At 37.7% G+C, this 27,500-nt stretch overlaps 1 protein-coding gene across 2 annotated transcripts in view; it reads left to right on the forward strand.

Annotated features, from left to right (window-relative positions):
- The window catches only part of stat5a (signal transducer and activator of transcription 5a), a 95,744-nt gene that overhangs the window by 33,719 nt on the left and 34,525 nt on the right, over window positions 1-27,500 (forward strand). For both annotated transcript variants that reach the window (XM_079812971.1, XM_079812972.1), the window contains exon 2: window positions 21,643-21,707. The gene's annotated coding sequence lies outside the window, so the exon portion shown is untranslated. The remainder of the gene's footprint in view (window positions 1-21,642; window positions 21,708-27,500) is intronic.

Genomic DNA, 27,500 nt, shown 5'->3' on the forward strand with positions numbered 1-27,500 from the left:
TATGTAAGAAATTAATGTGTTTATGTCAGTACATGTTTATGTTTATGTCCTACATCCACTGGGATATAATTTCCAAGTTAATGTGCACTAGGGTGGGATTTGAACTTAATTTCATTTGTATGAGTAGGCTAACTCTGGCTCATATTAGCCAATTTAACACTGTATGACACCCCAATAGGCCAAAAATATACTTCAAATTTCAAAATACACAAAAAATATATTGCTAAATTATTAATACTAAAAATGACATAACTAAAATATGTCAAGTATAATTATTTGTATTTCCTTATATATATATATATCTCATTCATCTCACTTAAGGAGGAAAAAGAAGATTTAAAGGTCCCGTTTTTCGTGTTTTTTTTTAAGCTTTGATTGTGTTTACAGTGTGCAATATAACATGTGTTAATGTTTCATGTGTAAAAAAACAGTATTTTTCACACAATGTACTTATCTGTATACCGCTGTTTTCACTGTCCTCAAAACGGCCTGAGAATTTCCTCGTTCTATGAAGTCCCTCCTTCAGAAACACGTATCGAGTTCTGATTGTGCCAGCGGTTCCCGTGTTGTGATTCGACAGCAGCTTAGCTCACGTTGCCCGAGAAGGTCACGCCTCTTACCATAACGGGGAGATGAACGCGCTCAAACTACAGCCCCTGAAGGCCAAACAAAGGTGATTTGACTCCGGGATGAAAATAACAGCGTCTGATGGCGACAAACGCAACCGAACCGAACCGAACGCAACACTTCCTCTTCTCCACGAGGGAGCAACAAGACCACGCCCTCTTTTTCGCGTATTCTTGTGGGCGGAGGTTAGTCAACAAACTGTTCTACTGACGTCATTAAAGCAGGATGTACAGGGATGTAGTCCAAACCGGCCGTTCGCTGTAGGCTTTGAAAGGGAACTTCTGTTAAATAAAATATCTCGCTTGGCATTGAACTTTGAGCTTTATAATTTTACAGGTATTATTTATGCTCTAACAGCAACATTACATACTAACTAAAGCTTGAAAAATGGGATCACGAAGAACGGGACCTTTAACATAACCTTATGTTCCTGTTGTTGGACCTCTGTGTTGTTTTACTGTAAATCATTCAGTGTCCCATCACTATAAGAGTCTATTGCAGTGGACAAACTGCACACAGACACATGCACACTCTATCAAATGGAGTGTAAACTTTGTTAGCTCATGCTCCTGTCTGTTTAGCACTTTTGCTCGTCTCTGTAGCCCTTCTGTGCTTAACATGCATTCAGATCAGAGAGCAACACAGCTCTGTTCCCACAATAAAGGGTCTTTTTGATTTTCACTGAGAAGAATCAACCCTGTTGCGCAAGTTGTTTTGAGAATGCCTCATCTTTTTGACATGCTCCCTCTGTACAGATTTTTTTTTTTATGCCCATTAGTAATTTTGTTAGGAACACACTTCATCACAGACAGATTTTCACTTTTACAATATTCATAGTTTAATGAATGCTTGTAGTCGCTACTTTTCTTGAAAAAGATGCATGTGGTAATCTCTTGCAACAGTGATTCCCTTATGAAAGGATAAATAAGGTATCATGACATGCATGATGACATTTTTCTAAAGGAAATATCCCCAGGCAGCTGTTTTTGTGTAGGTAATGTTAGCATAAAATTACTGCTTTAAACTACTCTAATTAGGAAACTCTCCAAAATAGTCTCTGTTAATCTGTTAAGATTAAGTGTTAATAATTTCTAATTATTCCAGCTAATGTGAATATAGTCAAGTCAAGTCAAGTCAACTTTATTTATATAGCGCTTATAACAATGTAGATTGTTTCAAAGCAGCTTTACAGTGTTAAACAGGAAAATAATGCAGCATAATTTTATTCAGCCGTCTAGCCATTCTGGAGAAAACATTTTATCAGTTCATTTAAATTATCATACAGTGACAGTGTGGGCTTTAGATCAGTAATTAGAGCAGTAATTTAGTTCATATGGTTAATTTAGTTTAATAATTAGATTTATTCCGATATTTAGTTGAAAAATTTAGTGTCCCCAACTGGGCACGCCAAGCCAGAGGCAACAGTGGCAAGGAAACCAAAACCCCATCAGGTGACCTTATGGAGAAAAATAAACCTTGGGAGAAACCAGGCTCGGTCGGGGTGCCAGTTCTCCTCTGGCCAATTAACAAACAGCGTATGATTATTATTCTGGAAACTTTACAGGTCAGAGGTCATAATAGATCGGAATATTCGAAGGATTGGAAGCAACCTGCCGGAGACGGGTTTATTGAGGATGACATATACTGAAATTTGCAATTTGTTCCCATTCCCAATTTGTCCCAGTCGTTTCTTACTGATTGCTTGTAAAATGCGCCACCGTGTTGCTATAGGATGTTGTAGTTGGTTGTTATGTGGTTGCTTCAGTTTTTTTTTCTGCCATTTTATAATTGACCAAGGTCCTGATAGGATAGTATTAGTGCACCTTTCCTCAACAAACCATTTTGAGGTATCATTCTTGTCAAGTATAGTTCATTTTATGTGCAGGACTAATAGTGACGCAGATCTTAGAAAATACCACTGCTTATGAATTCATTAGATTTGCCAGAAACGAGACTTTTGGTGCTTAACAAGAAGATCAGAAGAACATCACCTCCAAGACCAAAAGTAATGTACCAAGATCCAGGACCTTACGTAACAATATATTCTGATCTTAGCACATGGAAACGTAAATCTAAACAAGTGGTCTATCAGGAAGTTAGTGGGAAATGCAGGATAATTTGCATAATGACTATTGCCCAAAGGAAATTGGGCAACTGTTGTACTTGTTTGGCCAAGCTGTACTGTTACTCAGTCCCCCTCTGATACAGTTTTTCTGACTACACAGAAACCAGATGTTATGAAAAATGTGTGTTCAGTATTGGCTCACTCCTTATAGATATTCTTTTTTACAGGGTACACTTTGACCGAGCGAAACAGTGTTTGTTTGTTTTTTGCTATGTGAATGATGTAACCAGGGTCTAAGGTCTAACAACTTTAAACTGTCTGGTGTAAGTTCTGGTAAAGACTCAAACTCCTGCATTACACCAGGTGCAAAGAGCTTTTGATGTTCATTTTTCTGGGTTTGCGATGATGGATTTTTGATGGTTGCGTCTGGTGACTGCATGAAATTTTTGTAATTAATGTGGTCATGATTTCCAAATTCTGTTTCCTATACTATGACACTAATAGATTCCTGAAACTTCAGCAATTACTTTGTGGATTACCGAAATCACATCCCACAAACAGCAGATGATGACTTAGTATGCCATTGAATGGTGATGCGTGGTTGTGCAGACATTTCGGTGTCACAACTCATAGCCTTAAAGGAACATGCCGACTTTTGGGGAATTTAGCTCATTCACTGTATCCCCCAGAGGTAGATAAGTGCAGCAGGCGCAATGATATCACGCAGCGCCTGAAAATAAGCTAACTTCCATCAACATAACCAACGTGACAACCTGCTTGCACAGAGAGCGTGCTGGGGACTATTTTCAGGCGCTACGTAATATCATTGTGCCGCTGCATCCATGGTACGGCTCAAAGTTCCTTGATTATTACGCAAGAATGAGAGTATAGTTCCTAGCCATATCGGTCTAGAAAATCACAACTTTTCATTTTCCGTTGGTCTTAGTACACGATGTAACTATACACATCACAACATGTAAATAGGAAAATGTTGGCGTTATTTTGTCACTTATTGAGCAGTAGGCTAGCTGGAGCCATTTACCTCCAGTCTTTGTGCTAAGCTAGGCTAGCGGTGGGTGCGTCAGACAGAGTTATGGCACGCACGGGGATGAGAATGGTATGTGTGGACTTATCTAACTCTGGGGGATACGGGGAATAAGCTAAAGTCCCAAAAAGTCGGCGTGTTCCTTTAACCTTCTCTTTATCATTTGAGGAATTTATAAGAACATTCACAACTCGAAGGAGAAATGGGAAATGTCTTTGATGGGATTTTTGTGTTAGTTTAGTTTTTCAGCATTCACTTGATTATTTTAAGGGAACTGCTCTCATAAAAAAGTGTTTTCTATCTTTTGTCAGTCTTCGTGGAAGACAATCTTCAGTCTTCTTGGACAGCATTAGATAATATAATGCCAAGGTTAACAGTGGTAGATGGTCTATTTCATCACAGCTTCTGGAACAACTGTAGCCTGTAAAAAAGAAAATACTGGAACTGATATCACAGAATGACAACTGCATTGCCCAATAACTGGCATGATCAAAGTTTTACACAACTTGCCAAACATTGTAACACCACATTTATTGTATGAAACTATGCCAGGTTCAATCTGAATGGAAAGAAAATGTGATTTTATCATGTTTCATTACATGTTTTTAGTAGGCTAAGGGAATAATGACACATTCGGTTTGATGGCACGGACATTTGAAGATAACTCTGTCACCCCCTTGAGTACTGAGCTTTGTTACCGCCATAGTAACTCGAAAATGCATGTTAAATATTAAATATGGGGACCACTCTGATGCAATGCATTGGCTAACAATGCATTGGCTAATGCTAACATTGGCCTTCTGTTTTGTGTAATTCCAGAGCCACTAGCGGCACCAAAGGGAACTGCAATTTGTTTGTTTGACTTAGCAACTTGAGCTCAGCCAACAGTGTTAGTTTGGTGAATGACTACCCGTTTGTCTGAACAGTGGCATGAACTTGTTTGAAAGCAGACATTATTTTTTCAGTTCTGCTTGTTGTCAATAGCATTGCTAGAAAAGTGATGCGTAATCAAATTCACCTGTACATTTGATCATATTTATATCCATAAAAGATTCCTCAATTAAAGTTCAGGTTTTACACTCTATGGTATTGATGCACTGCATACAGTCGAAGTTATAGCCTGCTGCGCCTGTGGATTCTCTAGACTGTCATCAGTCAGTGCTGTTGCATTCTGGGTGATTTACAGGGTGACAGACCGTCTAATGGATCATGGGTCTCGGTCTGGCTGGATTAAAGTGCGGCTGGAATTTGATGACTTAGCATATGGTGGCAGGCGCTCCCTACTTCGAGCAGTAGCTTGATACATGGCCTCATGTTAAACCGGTCAGGATTTTGCCCTGGGACGTTTCTGTCAGTTAATTTTGCCGCAAGGTGTCTTTCTCTACTTAGGCCTGTTTAAAGACCGAGAAGGGATGAGAGGGGGAAACAACAACCTACAGAATGCTGGATTTTGACATTTCCTATAATTAATTGCTTTTGTGTAATTTTACAGTTTCAACCAGTAATTATTCCAAATGGAAGTGTATTTTTTCTGTGCCCCTAAATTGCAAAAATAATAACTGTTTTCAATAAGGTTTTTTGTACACACCCCATCTACCATTTGTCAAACAAACATATAGTACCGCACCACAAACTCATGCCATTGGTTGAGAACTAGGCTACTGTCAGGATTTACTAAAGGCACGCAGTGAAAAATGTGTGCTGAAAAGGCTGGCCTTATTGCATATGCATTTGTAGTAGTTTCCCTTTCAGACGCAAAAATTATGGGAGGAGAGTCATGCAAGGTGATTCAATTTACTGGTATTTGCCCTGTTTAGTAAATATGGCACCTAGTGTGTATTTATATACATTTTTGCACTTTATTTAGGTTGAAACTTGGAGTTACACCAGAATCACATAATTAAAGGTGCTATATGTTAGTTTTTGACTATACTAAAGAATAAAAATACCATATGTGACCCGTGCTGGCAAAATGAGTCACAATGAGCAAATTTTCAAGGGGCTATTGTTATTTTCAACCCTTTTATTAAAAACACTTCAAAGTGAATACAATTTTAATGAGCTACACCTGTTTGAAGTCAATAGAGTCAGCAAAGTTAATTTTGAGAAAAATCGAGTTAACGTTTTCTGAAGGTTCCAGAACAAAATCACCTAGCAACAATACCTTAAAATCCCTTGTAATAACACCAAATTTGGCACACATCAAGTCAAAACCAAATATCTATAGGAAAAATATATATTCAACTTATTTTTCCATGATACCACAATTGTTTGATTTAACATCAATAAAACAGACAGCCTACTTTACCGCACAGATGTTTTATAATGTTACCCATCAGATGCTTTTCCACAACAGTTAACCAAACGTTCACATAAGAGATAACCGATATGTTTGCGTGAATACTGATCAAAGACTGTGCATGTGTGTATATCATGATTGCGCGTCTTTGTGCGCACTTATCGGATCTGTAAGACACGGAGTAAGATCATTTTTCATGGACAAGGGAAAGGTATTCCTCACAGAAAACGTACAGATAAAGATACTTTTAGATGTTTAATAGCTATTTTGAGCATTGGGATCGATAGGCGAGGGCTTAAGTAATTTTTGTGAAAACCTCAAAATTTACCAAAATTAGCCTGTGCATATTCTGAGTCCTTTTGCCAGCACAAGTCACATATGTTTGCAGATATTTTGGAAACATGCTGAGTTCACATACTCCTTTCTCCGAAAAACAATGCTACAGCCAGAGATTTTACTTTGAAATGTGTGTTCCATGTCAGAATGTCTGTTTTTGTTTTGGTCTGTGCGATACCGCATGTTGCCAATTTACCCAATAGTATTTAGACACTTCAGGTTGCCAGTAGGCGGGAAACACAGCGTATTGCAGCCATGGAAGCCAGCAAAAACAAACTGGGTCAGATATCGCAGATTCTACCCCACCTGAAAAGCCTCGACATCCATCTAAAAGTCTCTGTGAACGGAAGCACATTAAAACGCAGATTAATCAACTCATCAATTTGCCTCACCTTCCATTGTCATTTGACCTTGTTCCTACTGAGTGTCCTTAAACTAGTAACCTGTGTGAGCGTCAAGTCTGAGGAGGAGGGGAGGGGAGGGGAGGGGGAAACAATATTTTGTATTTGGGCTGCAGTACCCATTTCAACCACTAGCTGTCATTCTTACATACTGCACCTTCAATTTCATAGCTGGCTCATAGTGAATCACTATAAGTGACCAAGAAAATTACATACTTTGTTGTGAAAATGTGTGCTGCCTAAAACCCTAATTAATAGTACATTGTTTATTACATATTTACTATATATTTTGGCCAGAATTTTTTGCCATACGTTTTCCTTCTACTTGTTAGCTTTTTTTCTTGGTGTAAAATGTTGTCACTATTCAAGCATGTTGGTCGCTGTATCATTATTTAAATGTGTATATAATAACTTAGTTACCAGTAGAGAAGTATCAGTGGTACTGGTATTACTACAGTACTGACTGATCCTTCAGATTATAATCAGTTCAAGTAATTGCTGCCAGCATGCTATATTGATCCTTTTACAGCATTAGCTGGTGTACATCTAGGAACTTGCTTTTCTCTTTTAGATTGACCTCTTTTTAACTACTCTCCTTACAGCGGCAGCGGTCACAGGTGCTAGCAGTCATCAGCAGTAGATGACATGTGGTTCACAGCACTAGTACTGACCTGCTCTGAGCCTTGAACCTGCGATTTGTTAGCAGGCCAGCCACACTCTTACACCTTTGCTTTACAAGCACCGTACCTCCCTCTGAAAGTGTTAAGTTACAAGCTGTTAGTCTTTTATTGGAAATGTAGGTGCACTGATGAGTTGCCTGAACCTGTGATCTCCCTCATTATGCTGAAACTCATCAACATTTGTAACCCATATTTGAGCGAATGAAATGCATAATTACTGATGTTTTACCAAGCACCTTCTAAGCATATCACACTGATGTAACGGTGCTATGCTTGGTCTAAAGTTGTATCTTTACAACTGCCGGGTTACTAGGTTAAAATAGGCTTGTGGTCTGCAAAAAGAAAGTGGTCTGTCTGTGCGTGCGTGCATGCGTGTGTGTGACAGTCCTAAAAATGAAATGTAAGCATCACTATTATTATTAATCATAATTAGAAAAAACAAAACAATCCATGACTATTAAACTTACTTACAATTCAGATTTTTTATGTTTTTCTCTAATGCTCACCAAAACTGAATTCATCAGTAAAACAAATCATATATATACATAAAAATAAATATTATTAGAAATGTTTTATATATACAGTATGCTGAATTTTCAGCATCATTACTCTATTCATCAGTGGACCATTCAAATATGATGGTTTGCTGCTCAAGAAACATTTCTTCTTGTTATTAATGTTGAAAACAGTTGTGCTGCTTAATATTTTTGTGGAAACTGATATACATCTTTTCAGGATTCAAAAGAACATTGTTTATGTGTAATATAATTTTAAAAATTTTTGTAACAATGTAAAAATCTTTACTATAACCTTAATCAGTTTAATGCTGCTTTATTTTTTAATGAATATTAACAACAAAAAAATTGTGTAGCTTGTTGAGAAGAGTAGAATATCATAGTGTGCTCTTTTGACTTGATCCAATAAGCAAACACCCAGTAAATGCACAGAACGCAATAGCAACTGAACAGCAACATGTTAAAGGATTAGTTCACTTCAAAATGAAAATTTCCTGATAATTTACTCACCCACATCTCATCCAAGGTGTTTGTGTCTTTTTTTTCGCCTTTTTCCCTTTGAAGTAATCCTTGAAACTAATCATTTAACAACCACTCAGAAGATCCTATAGCACAGTGCAAGCTTTACATACTCAAGCACCTCTCACTCATCACTTTTGTTTCTCTCAGAAATGTAAATCAAATTATTTTTTTGCTGTCTTTTCAACATGTTTGTGTATAGAATTGCAAACGCTTATAAAGTCACCAAAACAAGTCAGTGTTTCTGCATCTTGCTGACCAAAACAATTGCCTTGTGGTCTGGGAGCCTCAAATCTAGATTTTCTTTGTTCCTCCTTTACAACAATTCTGTAAAAAAACAACTATGTAATATACTGAAAAAGACATAACATTTCATGATTTTTCAGTTATGCAAATCCACAGTTATGTGGAGTTCCTGTTGACTATGGGTGTATAACAACACATATGGTGGTGCAATGGGGGTCCAAAGGGCAAAAATCATTTTTGAAAATGCGTACATTTTTTTTATTTAATTTTTTTCCCATTACTAATTATATAGTAAAATAAATATGAAGTGAAAAAAATTCAGATTCTTGAGCTGCATGAACTCCACATTTTTGTATCAATCCTGATGATCTTGTTCTCCAGCATGATTTTATTATCATTAGCTTCATTGGAAGCAAGAACGTCTGACCGTCTCTACAAAAAATAATTCACATGATCAAGTTACTTTCTCTTTAAATTCTGTTTTTAATTTCAGATTTTCATTGTGGTCTCATGTTTGGATCCCATGTGTCTTTTTTAGTCTTAACTGAAAGTTGGTTTTCAGTCTTGCGAAATGTGTAGTGCTGTGTGTTCTCTTCCTTTTACCATTTTTTAAAACCATTATTTTTGGGTGTTTTCACACACCAAAGTTGAAGAAGGATGTGAAAGACACTAAGACTGCTAACATACTGCTTTTTTTGTCATTCTAGAGAGACAAGATTGAATGGGATGGATGGGTTTTGCCACTGCAGTTTGAAGTATATTGTGGTGTATGTGCGTTTCTCATTTTAAACTTTTTTTCAATAAAAATTCTGTTGTTTTGCCTATAGGCTAATTAGTAGCTAGCATTTTTATTAACATATGTCTGTTTAATAAACAAGTACAATAATGTATTCGTTACATGTAACCTTCATTCCTCGATGGATGGAATGGAGACTTTAAGAATGGAACGTTTGATAAATAGGCAAAAGCTGAAGTTACTTTTATAGGCAAAATTATAGGCAAAAGCCTAAGCTACTTTTTACCACCATTGACTCTGCTCTAAATCCTTGTCCTAAAGCTTATCTGGTACCCTCTTTCTTAAATAGTGATGATCTTTTTAGATTTTTTTCTAGTAATATAGCAAATCAGAGGCCACAAGCAGTTGAAACTAATACCATTCAGTCTACTGTATATAGTCTCCATGCTCATCTGTCTGGCATGAATTTAATCCTATTTCTATTTCATCTTTACATTAAATTATTGTCTATCTCAAGCCTACATCCTGTTCACTGAATTTGCATGCCGAGACACTCCCCCATACTTATGGGTATATAAAATGGCGGCACACATCCACTCATTCAGGTTTATGCTGAAGAGCTGAGGGCCCCGACCATTCAGCGTTGGTTCCGGGTTATGGCGGGTGGGGGGAACGAGGTTTATATCAGTAACCAAGACGTTCCCCATATGTCAGTCACTACAACGTTATGTCAACTGACAAATGGGGTCCCTATAGAAAACGCCATTTCCACTGAACTGTGTTAGGAGTGATGGAGATGCAGATGCTGGCAAGCTTTAGCATGCCCTATTGGCATCTTCTCCCATTGAGTCATAACCTATCCAGTGCCCCACGTAAGCCCAGAATGATTCCAACAGGATGAAAGGGACAGGGCTTACCATGGAGACGGTAGTAGCTGCTGTGTTTTACATTGTTATTTAATGGGATGAGAGCTGCGGTTCTTAATTCCCATTGTCTTATTAACTCTGGGGAAGCGTACCTAGTCCAATGGAGAGGCCACATCCCACCCATAGGGAGTAGCATGTGGAAAAACACATATGGACTGACATCTATACATTAAGGAAAGATATCTGCTGTAGGTTCTGCCTTGACAGGGATGGAACTACTACAGATGCAGAGATGGGGCAGAACAGAATCTGCCCAGGGGAAGACAGGTTGACCGACAGTGAAACCATTGAGACAGAGCAACACGCGTCATAATCTGAAGACCACGCCCACCGGGGGTGAACAATCAAACCGTCTCCATTGACTTTGTATTGCGTGAAGCGGCCTCCTTGTCATTTTTGACTTATTACAAAAAACAGAACATTGTATAAAAAGCTGATATGTGACAAGGTGTACAGCAAACAAGCTAAACAACCCAGAACGAAAAACCCAGAAGTTTTTATAAGCTGTTGACCCAAAAAACGAGCGTTTAAGGACAAAAAAAGTGGATACGGGCAATTGAGACACTGAGAACTACGCCCACTGGAGGGGAACGTGATCAGAGACAGGAAATATAATATATAAAACTGACATTTGGATATTTGACTTAACAGTGACAACATGTTTACTGCACACATACCGAAGCATACTGAGTGAGTGTCATGATCCCAAAATTTACCCATTCTTCCTGCTGAAGCTTCACGTCTTATTGCATGTATCCACTTTTGGCTCCTTTAACGCTCATTTTTTGGGGGTCGACAGCTTATAAAAACATATTTCTGTGTTTTTTAGCTTGTTTGCTTTACACCTAGTCACATATCAGCTTTTAGATATTTTTCTGTTTTTTTGTTATAAGTCCGAAATGACAAGGAGGCAGCCTCACCCAATACAAAGTCAATGGAGAGCGTTGGATTGCCACGGTGTGGGCGTGGCCTAAATACGCTCTGTCTCTATACCATGGAAGAATACACATACGGAATTACCAAGGGATGCCTCCTCCGGCGGCAGCGCTTGTAAGTTCACCACCTGGTCCCAGAAGGGAGAACTTTGTCGCACGTATCCAGGCCGGGGTCTCAGGATGATGTGAGAAGAAGCCAGACTGAATTCAAGGCGTCAGGAGCACTGCCTTTAGAGACAGGATCTTGAGCTCAAGCTGCTCAAAGGGTGCTCTCTGCAGACCAGTGTAGTAACTGAGACAAAGAACGATCTCCTTAGCAAACTCACTCTTCCTCTGGGCAAAGTTGTTTAAAAAGTAGGAAACATAAATGATGAAATCTGTATAAAAATCAAGCCTAAAACATAAAAGTGGCTAATGTTGAAGGTGTGTGGGTGTGTGTACCCGGTAAACCCTGCATTGTGAGGACCATATGTCCCCACAAGGATAGTAATACCAGTCATTGTTGACATTTTTTTGGTCCCCATGAGAAAAACAGCTTATAAATCATCATAAATCAAGTTTTCTGAAAATGTACAAAAGCAGAAAGTTTTCTGTGAAGGGTAGGTTAGTGGGGGATAGAATATACAGTTTGTACAGTAAAAATAATTTTGTCTATGGAAAGTCTCCATAAAACATGAAAACGTGTGTGTGTCAGTCAGTAGCCTATGTAAGGTTTCTCTGTCTGTCTATGTCTCCAGCACGAGTAGAGTTATCTAAGGCAACCAGTAGTTATGAAGGTACTTATTGATAATTTCGTCTTAACCACTCTCATTCCACCAGTTTTCACTCTTTTTCTACACCTCGCATGTCCAGACAGCGCAATTTCCATTTCACTTTCTTCCTTCGTTCTCAGACTAGCTCTCTTCTTTATTTTTAACACCCATTCGCTATAACCTTCCCCAGTCTGTCTTTGTATGTTCTTTTCAAAAGTGCACTGAACTTGAGTTTTTATTATCCAGGGAAAGTTTGGCGTTTACATGGTTGTGTGCACCTTTGTTAAACCTGCGTGTAGAAATGTGTACAGGACAGCTGTATTTTCCATGGAACAGAACTGGACCGTCTGTCCATAGTTCAATACAGTTGCTCTGGAATAAAACACTATGAATTCCTCAATTTGTCTTGAATGCATTTATAAGATGCTTTACTAACAGGTTGCTACACCTACAGACCAATCTAGTTCGAATGAAGTTAAATGGAAATCACTTACTGTAACGCACATAAAGGTAGAGACATTTATTGTACCATATACATCTACCCCCCCTCCCTCACACACATATACTAGACTCTAACACACGGAAACATGATCAGATGTTGTGCATTTAAAAAGTGTGTGAGGTTTAAAATAAGCTTCACAAAGGACCTGTTAATAGACAGACACAGACACAGACACAAATGCACAGAGACACACACCACATACCAGTCTTGCTAAACATCTCCCAGAACACTTTTAAAGTTTAAATTTAGAGCTAATGAAGATAATTTGGCTATTAAGTACTGAAGTTGCACAGCTTTTGGGACAGTCAGCCTCAGCATCCCAATAAACAGTTTGATGGGTCTCATAAATGTCACTGGTATGCTACTCATTTGGCAGAGGCCCTTCCAGTGTCAGACAGACAACAGCTTGCTTTCAAAGTCCAAGTTGCTTAGCCACATTCATTGCCATTTTATGAATTTACAGAATTAAATGACATTCTTGACCAGATGCCAAAAACATGCAGCACAAGCAATTTAAAAATACAAAAATGCTCCTGTTTGAAAAGAAATATCAAATATCGAGTAAAAGGCAATTTAAGAATAATAATTTTATATTTTTATTTTATTATTATATCTTATTTTTAATCAATGTTTTAGTAAGTGTGACTTTTTTTGTCTGTGATGAGCACAATCCTATACCTTATTTCCATTTTAACGCCCCCAGCGGAGGTAACTAAACGTCAGCTTGCTTAAAGACTTTCTAAACTAAGAACTAAATGTTTTTGAGGTCTTGAATGAAAATGACAAAACTGTAAATAATGACAGTACTTATGTGTTTTGATTATCACTGCCTGGTATCGATCCTAACAGAAAGTGCTAGAGTAGCCTACCGTTTCTATGGTTACCTCCTCAGGCAAATGCTACTTGTCTTTGCTGTTTACTAAACACTGACCTGTAATCTAATTTTAGTTGTTACATATACTGTATATATGTATATTGTCCTTATTAATGGTGATGTAATTTAAAACAGACAACAAGAGAATATAGATATTTGTGTCCACCCAGTTTCAAGCGCTGTGATGTTGCTGTCCACCTAGTCCCAAGAAAACAATCCATTCGCAAGACTAATTAAATGAATGAATGAACATCCCTATTAGAGTCACTTTGGCCTTGGTCCTAATAGGGCCCAAGAGAGCCGTGCACATGTTGTGGGGTGTTATTGTACACGTTCTCTTTAAAGCGTTACAGATGAACTGGGGAACAGCACAGCGGAATCATAAAGTCATTGACAATGCCTTCAATAACTGCTTAACTATGCCATAGTGAAAAATAAATATAACAAAGTATTTGAAATACATTTATTTTATGCTAAGCATAGTACAAATACATTTACATATGTATGTACTTAATATAAATACTATGCAATTGTACTGTTGGTATACTAAATTGATATACTTAAGGTCTGCTAAATTGGAACAACTCATTTTGTACTTAATGCAATTTAGTTATCCGGAAATAGTGCTGGGGTCCAACTAGAGATATACTTAAAAGATATATTTCACCCAAAAATGAATATTACCCCATGATTACTCACCCTCAAGCCATCCAAGGTTTATGTGACATTCTTTTTTCAGACGAATACAATCGGAGTTATATTAAAAAATGTCCTGGCTAATCCAAGCATTATAATGGCAGCTCAAAATTTGAAGCCCATAAAAGTGCATCCATCCATTATAAAAGTAATCCATAAGGCTCTGTGGGGTTAATAAAGGCCTTCTGTAGCAAAGTGATGGGTTTGTATAAGAAAAATATCCATATTTAACATATTATAAGGTAAAATATCTAGCTTCTGCCAAACTGCCTTCCGTATTCAACTTACTAAAAAACTGATGCGACATATGACGTCGGACGTAGCGTACACGTTTTGAACCGTGAGAGGTTTTACACTTTTTCTGAATACGGAAGGTGGTCTGGCGGAAGCTACATATTTTACTTCATAAAGTTTTAAACATGGATATTTTTCTGACACAAACGCATAGCTTGGCTTCAGAAGGCCTTTATTAACCCCCCGGAGCCGTGTGGATTGAAAGGGAGAATGTCATATACACCTGGGTTGAGGGTGAGTAAATCATGGGGTGATTTTCATTTTTCATTTGAAGTATATTTGATTGTGCTAAAGTGGAACTATTGCAAGTTTACTTTAGGTACACTTTAAATATATTGCATTTAAAGACAGTGATCATACTATCTGTACCAATAGTGCTATTAAAACACAGTTAAGGCTTAACATTAAGAAATGTGCATTGTGGAATAAAGTACTCCAAATACATTGTAATTTAGCGATATGTCAGTAAATGTTAATGGATTTGTAGTATTAGTATGAAATAAACATGTTTAAATACATTTTGGTATGTTTTTATTCACTAGTCATTAATCATTGACCATTTAGAAAAAATAGACTAATAATTTCCCCATTTTGGCCTTACTTCATGTTTTTATGTGTTGTTTTACAGGGAATGAATAACTGATGCTAGTGGGATTCAGTAAAAGAGTGAATGAATCTGTTGTTCTGTGTTCATCCTGTGCCTTATGTAATCACTTTACAGAACACTTCAAGCTATTCATACTGTGTACAATATGTTGTGTGTGCGTCTGTCTGTCTGGTCTAGGGATCATTGAGCTTAAACACTTAACCTTCGGACTTCCATGTTTCATGTACTCCATAATTTTCTCCATCTATCAATCATTCTCCTCTGCACTCATAGCGGCTCTAAGCATTTGCATAAAAATGTGAAAAGCAGATACTGTGTGATAATGGATACAAGATGCAGGTAATCAGAGTGGATTCATTAAAACATGATAATCTGTCTTTTTTTTTTTCATGTGCATTCTAAAAACGACACAAACTGCCTCTAAGTGTTCACGTTTTCTTGTATGTATTGTTTTCTTAATGTGTAAGTGTGACCGGCTGATAGCCTCTAGGCCTAATGCACCTTTCACAAGCACTTAATCGCCATGGCAACCGGAGGTTAGTGGTAGGCGTGGCGATTACAGCGGTTGACTTGGCTGCTATTGTTACCTGCACTGGAAGTTTGATTCTCGCATTATCTTCTCATAGATTGATCTTTTCCTTTCAGTCTTGGAAATAATCTTGGTTTGTATATTGTTTTAGGGTATTTTAGAGACCAAGGTATTTATAGATGTCATGAGGGCCTCTCTGGAGGGTTTGTCTAACTTGATCAGATATGCAATGGCAGATGGTATGCACGCACACACACACACACACACACACACACACACACACACACACACACACACACACACATTCATAAGCTCACACGCAGGCATGAGTCACTGCCTGTGTTCGCTCAGATAGACTGACCTTTTAATCAGGATTTAGACTAATGATACTGAACACACACAAACAGGCACAGACTCGGTTCTGATGAGTCTTCTAAACTGTTACCAGTAAATAAACTGTCTTTATGTCTTCCACAGGGACAATATTTTCTGGTTTATCCAATTTTATAGAAGCTCAAAAATGATGTGGATTTTAACTTTTCCTTTGCCTGGTTGCGCCATGAACTTAACTTTATAATGATTTCAACATAACAGTTTTGTTTTACTGCTTTGTTCCTCTTTTTTCTCATCTCTCCTGACACTTTGACATGTTTAATGTGGAAGAAGTCTGTATAACGTCAGAAAAATAGCAGTTGTTTAAAGACATTTTTATATATTGTTTTGTTATGGTCATCATCCTTCCTGGCAACTTGACTGCTTGTATGGAGGGCTGTGAGACTGAGGCTTTCTGTTTGCTTATTCTCATAATGCTTCTCTCCCTCTAAATGAGGGACTCTAAGATTCAGTAGTTCAAGTACCACTTTAGATTGTTTGTTAGGATGAAGTCAAACAACACGCTGTGATTTAATATTCCATTTATTAGAGTGAAACTTGTGTGCTGAATTAACTGTACTGTGTCATGTCCATATTTATTACAGTGCTCTGTTGTTCCTGTTTTTTTTATATGTGGTTAGTAGATTTTTCTGAACAAACTCACTCACCTGATTCCAGAAAATAATGTAATTTATAATAGTTATTAGTTCACTGTAAAAAAAACATTTTCATTATTTACCTTCATGCCTTTCTAAACTTTTCTTCCATGCAACTGCAAAAGTTTGCAGAATGTTCACTCTGCTCTTTTTAAGATTATAAAGTGTTGACAAGGGCTATCGAACTCCATAAATGACAAACCATAACTCATTTGACTGCTATGCTGTATTCAACATAGCCAAAATTTAGGTAATTATTCAGTAATAATCACATCTCCCATATTCATAATCAAATTGCAATATTGAAATTAAGCTAATATGGATGGGTTGTATGTTAAATTTAATTTAAGTATATTCCTTACACTTCGAATAGACTACTTTTATGTTGCTTTTTAGTCTTTTGAAGCTATATACCGTCATGTGAAAAAGTTAGGACACCCTATTGAATTCCATTGTTTTCTGTATCAGGACATAATAAAAAATCATCTAGTGCTTGGCAGGTCTTAAAATTTGGAAAATAAAACTTCAGATGAACAACAACACATGACATATTTCACTGTGTCATTAGTTATTTAGCAAAAATAAAGTCAAGATGGATGACAAAGTTAGGACACCCTATCATTCAATTACCTGTAGATCCACTTTTAGCAGCAATAACTTGAAGTAATCATTTTCTGCATGACTTATCAGTCTCACACATCATTCTGGAGCAATTTTGGTCCACTCTTTACAACACTGCTTCAGTTTGTGGGCATTTGTTTATGCACAGCTCTTGTCAGCATTTCAGTCAGGATGAAGTCTGGACTTCAACTGGGCCATTGCAACATTCTTTTCTTTTTCAGCCATTCTGTTGTAGATTTGCTGGTGATCTTCAGATCATTGTCCGGTTGCATGACCCAATTTTAGCCAAGCTTTAGCTGTTGGACAGATGGTCTCACATTTGACTCTAGAATACTTTGAAATACAGAGGAGTTCATGGTTCGACTCAATGACTGTGAGGTGCCCAGGTCCTGTGGCTACAAAACAAGCCCAAAATCATAACCCTTCCACCAGTATGAAGTGTTTTTGCTGATATGCTCTTTTGGTTTTCACCAGTTACTGTCATACATCTCCACTTTGGTCACATCTGTCCAAAGTACATTGTTCTAGAAGTCTTATGGTTTGTTCACCCTAAGCTGTGCTGCCATGTCTTTTTTTTTAAAGAGAAAAGAGGCTGGCTGCCCTTCCAAACATGCCATACTTGACCCATCTTTTTCTAATTGTACTGTCATGAACTTTAACATTTAATGTGTTAACTGAGGCCCGTAGAGTCTGATCTTGGGGTGAATTTGCTGGGACGTCCACTCATGGGAAGATTGGTGTCTGTTTTGTATGTCTTCCACTTGGGAATAATCTTCCTCGCTGTAGAATAATGGACTTCAAATTGTTTGGAAATAGCCTTGTAACCATTCGCAGATTGATGGCTGCAACAATTGCTTCTCTAAAATCACCAGCAAACTGCCAGAACTTCAGCTTTTATAGAGGTCCCAATTGCTAGTGATCAGTTAATCAAAGGCATTTGACCGTTACTTACCGTTACTTACGCTCTTAGTTCCTATAATAACAGTAAGGGTGTCCTAACTTTGTCACCCATGGCTTTTCCATTTTGGCTTTATTTTTGCTAAATAAATAATGACCTGCCAAAGACCAGATTATTTTTTTTATTATGCCCCGATACAGAAACCATGGAATTCAATAGGGTGTCCAAACTTTTTCTCATGACTGTAGCTGCTAGTCACTATTCGTTCCTTTGGTGGTCCATTTAAGAAAGAATATATTACAGTTTCAGTCAATAGCGAGTAAATCACACCTGAATTATTTCTTTAAAGAGAAAAGTACTCTTTTTTATTGATTCACTCTTTTTTTATTCTTTGCCCCATTAGTCTAATTTCTGTCAATAGATCGAGAGGGAAAATGGCTCGTTTTGATTGCAAGAACTACATCTGAAGAGAACTGAGCTTGGAATGTGTTTTTTTTTTTTTTTTTGCATAAGGTCAGCTGGCCTCCCTGCTGTCGGGACTGCTATATCCTCACCGGCCATAACAATGTTTTTATTCATCCTCCCATAGAGAAAGCGAGCAATAGTCAGTGTGGAAATGGTGGGGGGTTCATTTGGTGTTGCTTCATCATAGTAGCCTTTATAGCTGGAGGAATGGAAGAGTGTGAGAGAGTGAGGAATGCTCTTTTGGACACGACCACTTCGGGGTTGTCTTTGTGTGGCAGTCAATAAATGCGCACACAGATGGTGTGTGTTTGTTTGCGGCTGTTTGAACATTGCCGCTTTAAGAAAGTTGCTCTCGGCCCTGCAGAAATTGTCGAATGAATGTTTTTGTGTTAATATGTGTGACAGTTCACTCTGTTTAAACTTGTCACCATATGACACTGCATACAAATGCCACTTTGCCATCTAAAGCAGTGTTTGTATTCTCTTCCCTGCTTAGCTGTTCCTCCTCACAAGCACTCACATAAGTGTTTATGTTTGTGTTCCTCTCTCTGCGCTATCACATCAGATCACGCACAAACTTCCCCTCCTCGCCTCATTAACATCTGTCGCGCATGGGTTTCTACACGGATTCCCTCTTATCTTTCTATGACCTCTGTCAAGAGAGAGTTTCTCTGTGAAATGACATAATCCTCCCCATGGGGTCTAATCCTTTCTACAGTCAGTTGTGTTGAAAATGGGCAAGAATCTGTACCTTTGGGTTTCACGCTTTGTGTCAAAAGGAATAGTTGTCGATAGCTGTTGATCAAAACATATGTTTCCCAAGATAAAAAGGGAACAGATGGAGTTATCTATAGATGAATGTTCTGGCTGATCTTTTCCATAGATTGAAAGTGAATTGCGACCGAATGTTGGAGATGAAGCTGCACACAAACTTAATTGATTCTCACAGCATCACTCACTTGCAGTATAGCCAGTTTCCTGATTAGTTACACCACATGACAACTGAATTGAGAGAATTCAGAGAAACTGTATGTTGCATTGTTTTTCATATCAAATCTATTTTATTACTTTAAAAAATATTTAAAAAAAATGTATAACCTAGATTATATTATATAAACTGTATAATCTATATTTTAGAAATAATAAAAAATGAATAGTCTAACCATTATTATATTTTATTATAACTGAATTATTTTTGTTTCCTTGTACTTGTACCACGCAGGTCATTGTGTAACTTGCATCATCGTAAGCAAACTGGTGGCAGCTCCATCTGTCAGTGAAATGAAGAGAGAAGATGCATTGTGATTCTTTCCTTTTCATTTTGAAAGTTGAATGCAAGGACTATTCCATGTATGTGCAGCCACATGGAATTCTAGAGAAGAAAATGACTCAAGGCATCCTAGAGGAGGAAGTTGTTAGAAGACACATGTGCTTTCTTCAGCAGACTGTTTCATTTGAATCAAGCTTGTCTCTTACATAAGCGACCGGTTTGACTCTCATTCTTTCTTGCAATGTGATTTTAACTATGCCGTTTCAAACTAAATGATCTGCCAATTGGCGAGCAACTTTATTTACTATTGGTGCTTGGCAAGTGTTCGTTTTGAACCCTGCTCTCATCTTGTGCAGTGCAGACAAAATAAACGGCTGGTCATATTTTTGATTTAAAAGAGGTAAATCATAGTCTTAGTTCATGGCAGACAATCAGCCGATTCCAGAATGCACTAAATCTTTTTTGTTTTTTGTAGAAAATAACCACATTTTGCATTTATTCAAGTGATTCAATAAGAGTGTTCATTTTGCATATGTTCAGTTATCCTATCAGTTGATTATTTTCACTTCAGACTAGAGGATGTGTTTGTCCTTCAGTTTCCCTATTCAGTGTCTGTGGGCTGTGAATGCACCCAGTAAACGTAAATCAAGATTTAATGCTTCACATTTAATGTTTCAACTGTCAGTGGAGACAGATATTCCTCTCTCTCTCTCTCTCTCTCTCTCTCTCTCTCTCTCCTCTCTCTCTCTCTCTCTCTCTCTCTCTCTCTCTCTCTCTCTCTCTCTCTCTCTCTCTCTCTCTCTCTCTCTCTCTCTCTCTCTCTCTCTCTCTCTCTCTCTCTCTCTCTTCTCTCTCTCTCTCTCTCTCTCTCTCTCTCTCTCTCTCTCTCTCTCTCTCTCTCTCTCTCTCTCTCTCTCTCTCTCTCTCTTCTTTCCTCTGAGGAAAGAACAAAAAACTGAGAGGAAGTAACAGTCTTGCAGACTTTAAAGGGATAGTTCACCAAAAAAAGAATATTCTGTCATCAGTTTCCTTCTTCTGCTGAACACAAAAGAAGATATTTTGAAGAATGTTGGTAATCAAACAGTTGACGGTAGCCATTGAAAAAATACTATGGAAGTCAATGGGGACCATCAACGATTTGGTTGCCAACATTCTTCGAAATATCTTCCTTTGTGTTCATACAGGTTTAGAACAACTTTTCATTTTTGGGTGAACTATCCCTTTAAACTCTTGTATTCTTACTTTGCATGTTCAGTGTGTGTATCTCTGTTCAATTAAAGGTGCAGTGTATGAAGATCTATGTAATGAAGATCTATTGACAGAAATGCAATATAATATACATAACTATGTTTTCAGTGGTGTATAAAGACCTTACATAATGAACCGTTATATTACCTTAGAATGAGCTGTTTCTATCTACATACACCGTGGGTTCCCTTACAGTGAAGTCGTCATTTTGCACAGTCATGTTTCTACAGTAGCCCCAAACGGACAAACTGCTCTACAGAGCGCTATAGCTACTCCCTGCTGTCTCACACGACGACATCTTTGTCCTGTGTCGGCCACCTTAGCTTCTCTATGTGCTTTGGAAGGGAGGGGTAAGCGTTGGGCGGTTTACGATGCGCAACATCACCACTAGATGCTGCTCAAATTTACACAGTGCACCTTTAAATAGGAGTGTTGCACTGTGTACTTTTTTCTTTGCTCAAAATTGTACAAGCTAAGACAAAAATGCTCATACAGTTCTCCCCTTCTCTCTGTCTCTCTACCCTGCAGGTTTTCCGGGTTTCCTCTCCAGAAGTTCCTGTTCTTAGATGGTAACAGAGAGCTTGAGAAAAGAGGTAAAATAAATGTGTGTCTGTGTGTGTGTGTGTGTGTGTGTGTGTGTGTGTGTGTGTGTGTGTGTGTGTGTGTGTGTGTGTGTGTGTGTGTGTGTGTGTGTGTGTGTGTGTGTGTGTGTGTGTGTGTGTGTGTGTGTGTGTGTGTGTGTGTGTGTGTGTGTGTGTGTGTGTGTGTGTGTGTGTGTGTGTGTGTGTGTGTGTGTGTGTGTGTGTGTGTGTGTGTGTGTGTGTGTGTGTGTGTGTGATTGATTGTCTTTTTTATTCTGTTGTGATTATGATTGCAATGTGATTCCTATTGTGATGTAATTGCTATTGCTTTTATTGTGATGTGATGATGGAAATTAGTAGAAAACGTCTCTTAAAACGTCTAATTCATTATTATGAATTATAAGATTATAAATAATTATGTTTAAAAATAAATAAATAAAATAAAAAATAATTATTAAATTAAATTAAAGTGAAATAAAATAAAATTGAAAAACAAAAGTGGTATCAGTATTGGCCAAAAATGCCCAAATCGATGCATCCATATAAAAACCATATACAAAATGTTATGATAAATCATAATACGGGGACTGACAATATGCTCTCAATTCTCCCATGGTGCACATCCCCTCACAGAGTCAGGCATTGTCCTTATTTAAAGGCTTACAGCTACAGGAATGAAAAAATGCCTTTGTAATTTGTTTTTACTGAGAGGAGGAATTGTCTACCTCCTCCCTGAAGGTGGAGGTTCAAGGTATTTGAAAAGTGTACAGTGTTTGTGTATTTTATTTTCTTAGCCTCCTCCACAACTAAGAGGTCATAAAGGTCCTGAAGCCAACGACCTGAAGCTTCATACACAGCCTAACTTTTACTATTAATTATTTATTTACAGTTTATTTATTTATTTAAAATGTTTCGCCTGTTTTGCCTCTTAACAAAAATAATGTTAGTTTTTTTTGTCATCCCTGAGTGTAAGCTTCATGTTTTTTTCTAGTTTACTTTTTGAACCTACTGACCTGAAGTGTTTGGGACTTGTTGATACCTAAATAGAATTTTGCTGTAGATAAAGAACCATGCTTTGAAAGTGCTATATAGGACCTTAATGATGTTATTAATAACTTTTTTAATAATAGTTTATTTTCATTAATATTTGTATATTAGTATTATTAATATAATTTTTTATTTATTATTCATTAATATTGGGCGGTTCCCCTCTATCTGGTCTAATGATATCATGTTCCCTCTATTTGGGTTTTACATAAAGCAACAACAACAAAACCCTGAACTTTTTTTTATTGACATGGCAAATTGTAGCAAAAATTACAACAACAGTTATTAGCTGAATACATTAATAAATAACAATTGACACTGAACATGATAATGATGATATAGATGTAATGAAGACCAAGTTCCAGTGAAATATCTTCACAATCCTATGATGTCTTTACATTGTAAGGCCCGTCCAATCGTCCCAATGACGGCTTACGATTAGCAGGTGAAGGTTTCTTGCGTGTTCTGTCTTTTCAGCGAGGCAAAGTAATTTAGTTTCAATTTACCTTTATCCAACTCCATTTTATCATGACCTTGAATTTAGGTTAGAATGCCGATTGATTATTGGGTCATTTGTATAATAGTTTAACTACACATTTGATTAATCTGTTTAACTCTTTATTGAAATAATAATACTCGTTCATCCGGATCCCAATAACACTTCGAGCCTTGCACCGGCCGGATTGCGATCTCTTTATCGTCTGATCTCAAACTCGTCTATCTTGGTCTCTAGACAGTCACAGAGGCGATTAACTTATATCCTAGAAGCCCGTGCTCCATGTTGATCATTCTAGAATATTTTTATTCAGTCCCCATGTATCTTAATTCACTTAATTAATGCAAGACTATTTCTAATCAGAGGCCATGACCATTACCATAGAATCAAGCGACCAACTTAACTTTCTCTAATGGTAACTTTACATAATCATGCCGTGGTTTCCCACGTACACGTAATTAGAATAATATTACAATAATCAGGAATTGAGGTTCACCATATTTAGATTGGTTTAATGATTTTTTGTTGTTCTAAACGGAAGCTTTCCTATAGCTCAAACAGTAGAGCATGGCGCTAGCAACGCCAAGGTCATGGGTTCGATTCCCAGGGAAAGCAAGAATTGACAAAATGTAAAATGTGTATCTTGAATGCAATGTAAGTCGCTTTGGATAAAAGCGTCTGCCAAATGCATAAATGTAAATGTAATGTAAATGTAAGACCCATTTGGTCCACTAGCCTCTACAGCCTAAGTTTACGTAACTAATGCCAATGTGTTAGTCGGAGGTCTAAAGCATCAGTCTGGTGTGCCCCTGTGCTTCACTCAGAACTGTGCTCTAGTCCGCTACTAACCTGAGCGTAGATTTACGGTGTTATTGACTTGACGTAATCTACTAGAGTTAATAATTCCAGAGTAAGTTATTATTAGTCAGGTAAATGTATCATGCCAATTGCATAATCAAGTCAAAGATAATCGATACATACATCAAATGCTCTGAAGTAAAGAGTAAGAAATGCATACCTGACCTCAAGGAAACAAGATACATAATACATAGCATTACAGGGTGATCTGGTTACAAAATCGTGCCCTGACCCTTCTGCACCATCCCTTAAATACCAGACCAAGACCGAAAACTCTTTCAAATGTAAACATGAGTTCATAACGGGAATTTAGCATTAATCAAGTCTCCAGACCTGCAGTTCACACCCCACTGAGGACAGGAAAAAAGACCAATTGGCAGACGACACAGCCACACACAATAAGCTAAATATCTCTTAACTCTTAAAACATTCGTTACCTTTTGCTTTACATTTGTGGGAATGAGACCTTTGTAGCAGTCGCACTGAGACATTTCAAATGATACCAAACATGTATAACAGATTACACAGTATAAAAGATTTTGGGTGAATTATTTAGGAGAGATGGGGGAAGAGGCAGTGAAGGGAAAGACATGTAAATTGAGGCAATTCTTGGATGATTAACTGTCTCTAGTCAGTTATACTCAGCTATAGTGTGATGTTGTCTCGGATGGGGAATGCACAAGAGTGAGTTCAGATGTTAATTTCCTTTGTTTTCTCAGAGAGTCGCCATCTCAGTTCTTACAGTTTCTCCAGTCTTACAACATCCATCATTATGTATGTATTTTGAGGGGCAGTTCCTCTCTGCAGATGATGAGGAGATCATCTGAAATACACAATTGAGTTTACAGTTACAGTGTTTCTCTTCCCTTTGTTTATGTAAAAAACATTTAGACCAAAACGAATACCAACATTTCCAAAAATGGACAGTATGTGAGCCCTTAACAAGGTTAAATGGAAAAAGTGATATATAGTCATGGGAGAGCTTTAATGGTTTTTTTTGTGACAGGATAAAGTAATAATTAAAAAAAAAAACATTCAATATCTATGTTACTTACTTTAGAAGAGAAGATGAGTATCCTTAACCGAACAGAACTGCTCACAGTTATATGTTCTGATAAACTAAAAAGATAGAAAGACATGATTAGTAGGAAACCATTGAAAGTTAACATTTTAAGAAAGAAATCATTTACCTTTTGAGAGTGTGTTGACAGTCTGTGTAGTTGTATAGCTGAGCTCCCGAAAATCGGTAATGAGGCGGCTTTGACAGTTACAGATTTGAAAAACAAAAAGTCGGGAATAAAGAACCCTAAACTCTAACACAAAGAACCATTTCAGCACATAAACGGTTCTAAATGGAATATAACCTTTTAAAGAATCACCCATTAGAGTGGGCATCAGAACGAAATTCAATAATCTCAAGGCTATAATGTGATTGTTATTAAAGCACACGTGATCCAAGTTAGCTGATAAATATATAATAATTATTTAAATATATTATATGAATTATACATAATTATAATTCATATAATATAATAAATAATTAGCAGCAAAAGATTTTCACTAAACTGCTTTAATTTGGAGCAAGAGATATGAGTGACTTTATTGCATCAGATATACGTCACTTTGCTCACAGCTGATTGGTCCATCTTTGGTTTGCGATCTCTAACCCAGAATAACCCGCTTCCCAAAAGCATCATTAGCCAACTGTGGTCACAAGATCCGTTGAATTGTGTTTGTAACGAGGGAACTTTTGGCCATAGTTGGCTTTGGGAAATCACCCCTGCAGTGAAACAGGCTTCAATCAACTGGCCTCAGATATTCAGGATAGGTCTATCAGACCCATGCCATCTACAATTTAACAGCTGTTATCTGAATCCCTCATATCATGTGTACTTATGGACAATAGCACAGGGAGGATCACAGTTCCTTGAGGAGCCGCAGTAGAAACAAACAAGCGTGAGACAGTAGTTTCTGTTGTTTTTAACATACTGCTCTCAGCAGGAGAGAAAGTCCAGAATTCACAATGTGATGGAATCACAGCTTGATCTGTGCTTTAGCCTCAAGGGAAAAGGGTACTGTAGTTAAATGCAGATGAGAAGTCTAGAAGAAGAGTATGTAAAATGCCCTCTTCAGATGTTTTATGTATGATGTTCACAGCTGCACTGAAAATCTTATTTGGCCCTTATAGTCACAAAGCTATGGCCATCGTTGTCGTGTAAACGTACCCTTAAAGAGAAAGCATTTTTCTAAAGAGAGACATCTAAGAGTTAAATCTGTGCCATAATCTATTGCTGATCTAAATGTTAAAATATGTGGATCCAACATCCAATACACTCTTGAAAATAAAGGGTCTTTATATGGTTCCTTGAAGAGGAATCTTCATAGTGGAAAATGTTCTTTAGATCAGGGATGTCCGAACTTAGTCCTGGAGGGCCACTGTCCTGCAGAGTCCAATAGCCTCAAAACACCTGCCTGGAAGTTTCTAGTATGCCTTGATTAGCTGGTTCAGGTGTGCTTATTTGGAGTTGGAACTAAACTCTGCAGGACAGTGGCCCTCCAGGAGCAAATTGTTCTTCGCACTAAAGGCCGCTACATACTCCGCAAGAACAGAGAAAAAAGTTCTCGCTCCCAGGGCTGCGAGAACAAAATGACGTCTGAGCAGAACTTTTTTCTTGTCGGTGTCCGAGAACTATTGTGTGATTGGTCAGAATTTTAAAGTGGGCGGGGTTAATGTGGAGAAACGGAGATGTTCGGCATCTGCTTTTCTCGTGAAGTATGAATGTCCTGGCCAGAACGAACTTTGTTCTTGTTCTTGCCACCTCGAGAAAAACGAACAAATTGCTTTGTTCTTGCAGAATATGTACCAAGCTTAAGTAAAAAATGGTTCTTTTAATAACTATTCACTGAAAGATTAGGGGAACCAAAAAACGGTTCTTCTATGGCATCGCTGTGAAAACCCCCAACAAATATCCAATAGGATTGATTGAGTGGTGAAGAGAGCAGGCCAAATGTGAGGTGTGGGAGGAAGTGTTAATGGGTACAGTGAGCTGTCAGGGTCAAGAATGCTTCATAAGATCAGAGAGACATCTGACCTGATTTTAGCAGCAGCCACCATCCAAATCACATCAAACATCAGTCTCCTTAATCCATCACATCAACCGGAATCAAGTGTTTGTCTTTGTGGTTAGTTGACTGGCAATGCGTGGCCTTTGTGTCTGCCTTCTTTGTAAGTGTAGTGTTTGTGTCTGTGTGTGTGTGTGGTAAGCTGACTGGAAATCAGTGGTTTTTGTGTCTCTGTGTAGGTGTGCAGCTTTCAATAGATGTACATGTCTGTGTGGTTGCACTGCTTGGAAACGCACACATGCTTACACGTATGCGAACACACACACAATGAGTGAGACAGG

Source organism: Gobio gobio (genome assembly GCF_949357685.1).
Source record: "Gobio gobio genome assembly, chromosome: 1".
In the NCBI taxonomy this organism is placed as follows: Eukaryota; Metazoa; Chordata; class Actinopteri; order Cypriniformes; family Gobionidae; genus Gobio; species Gobio gobio.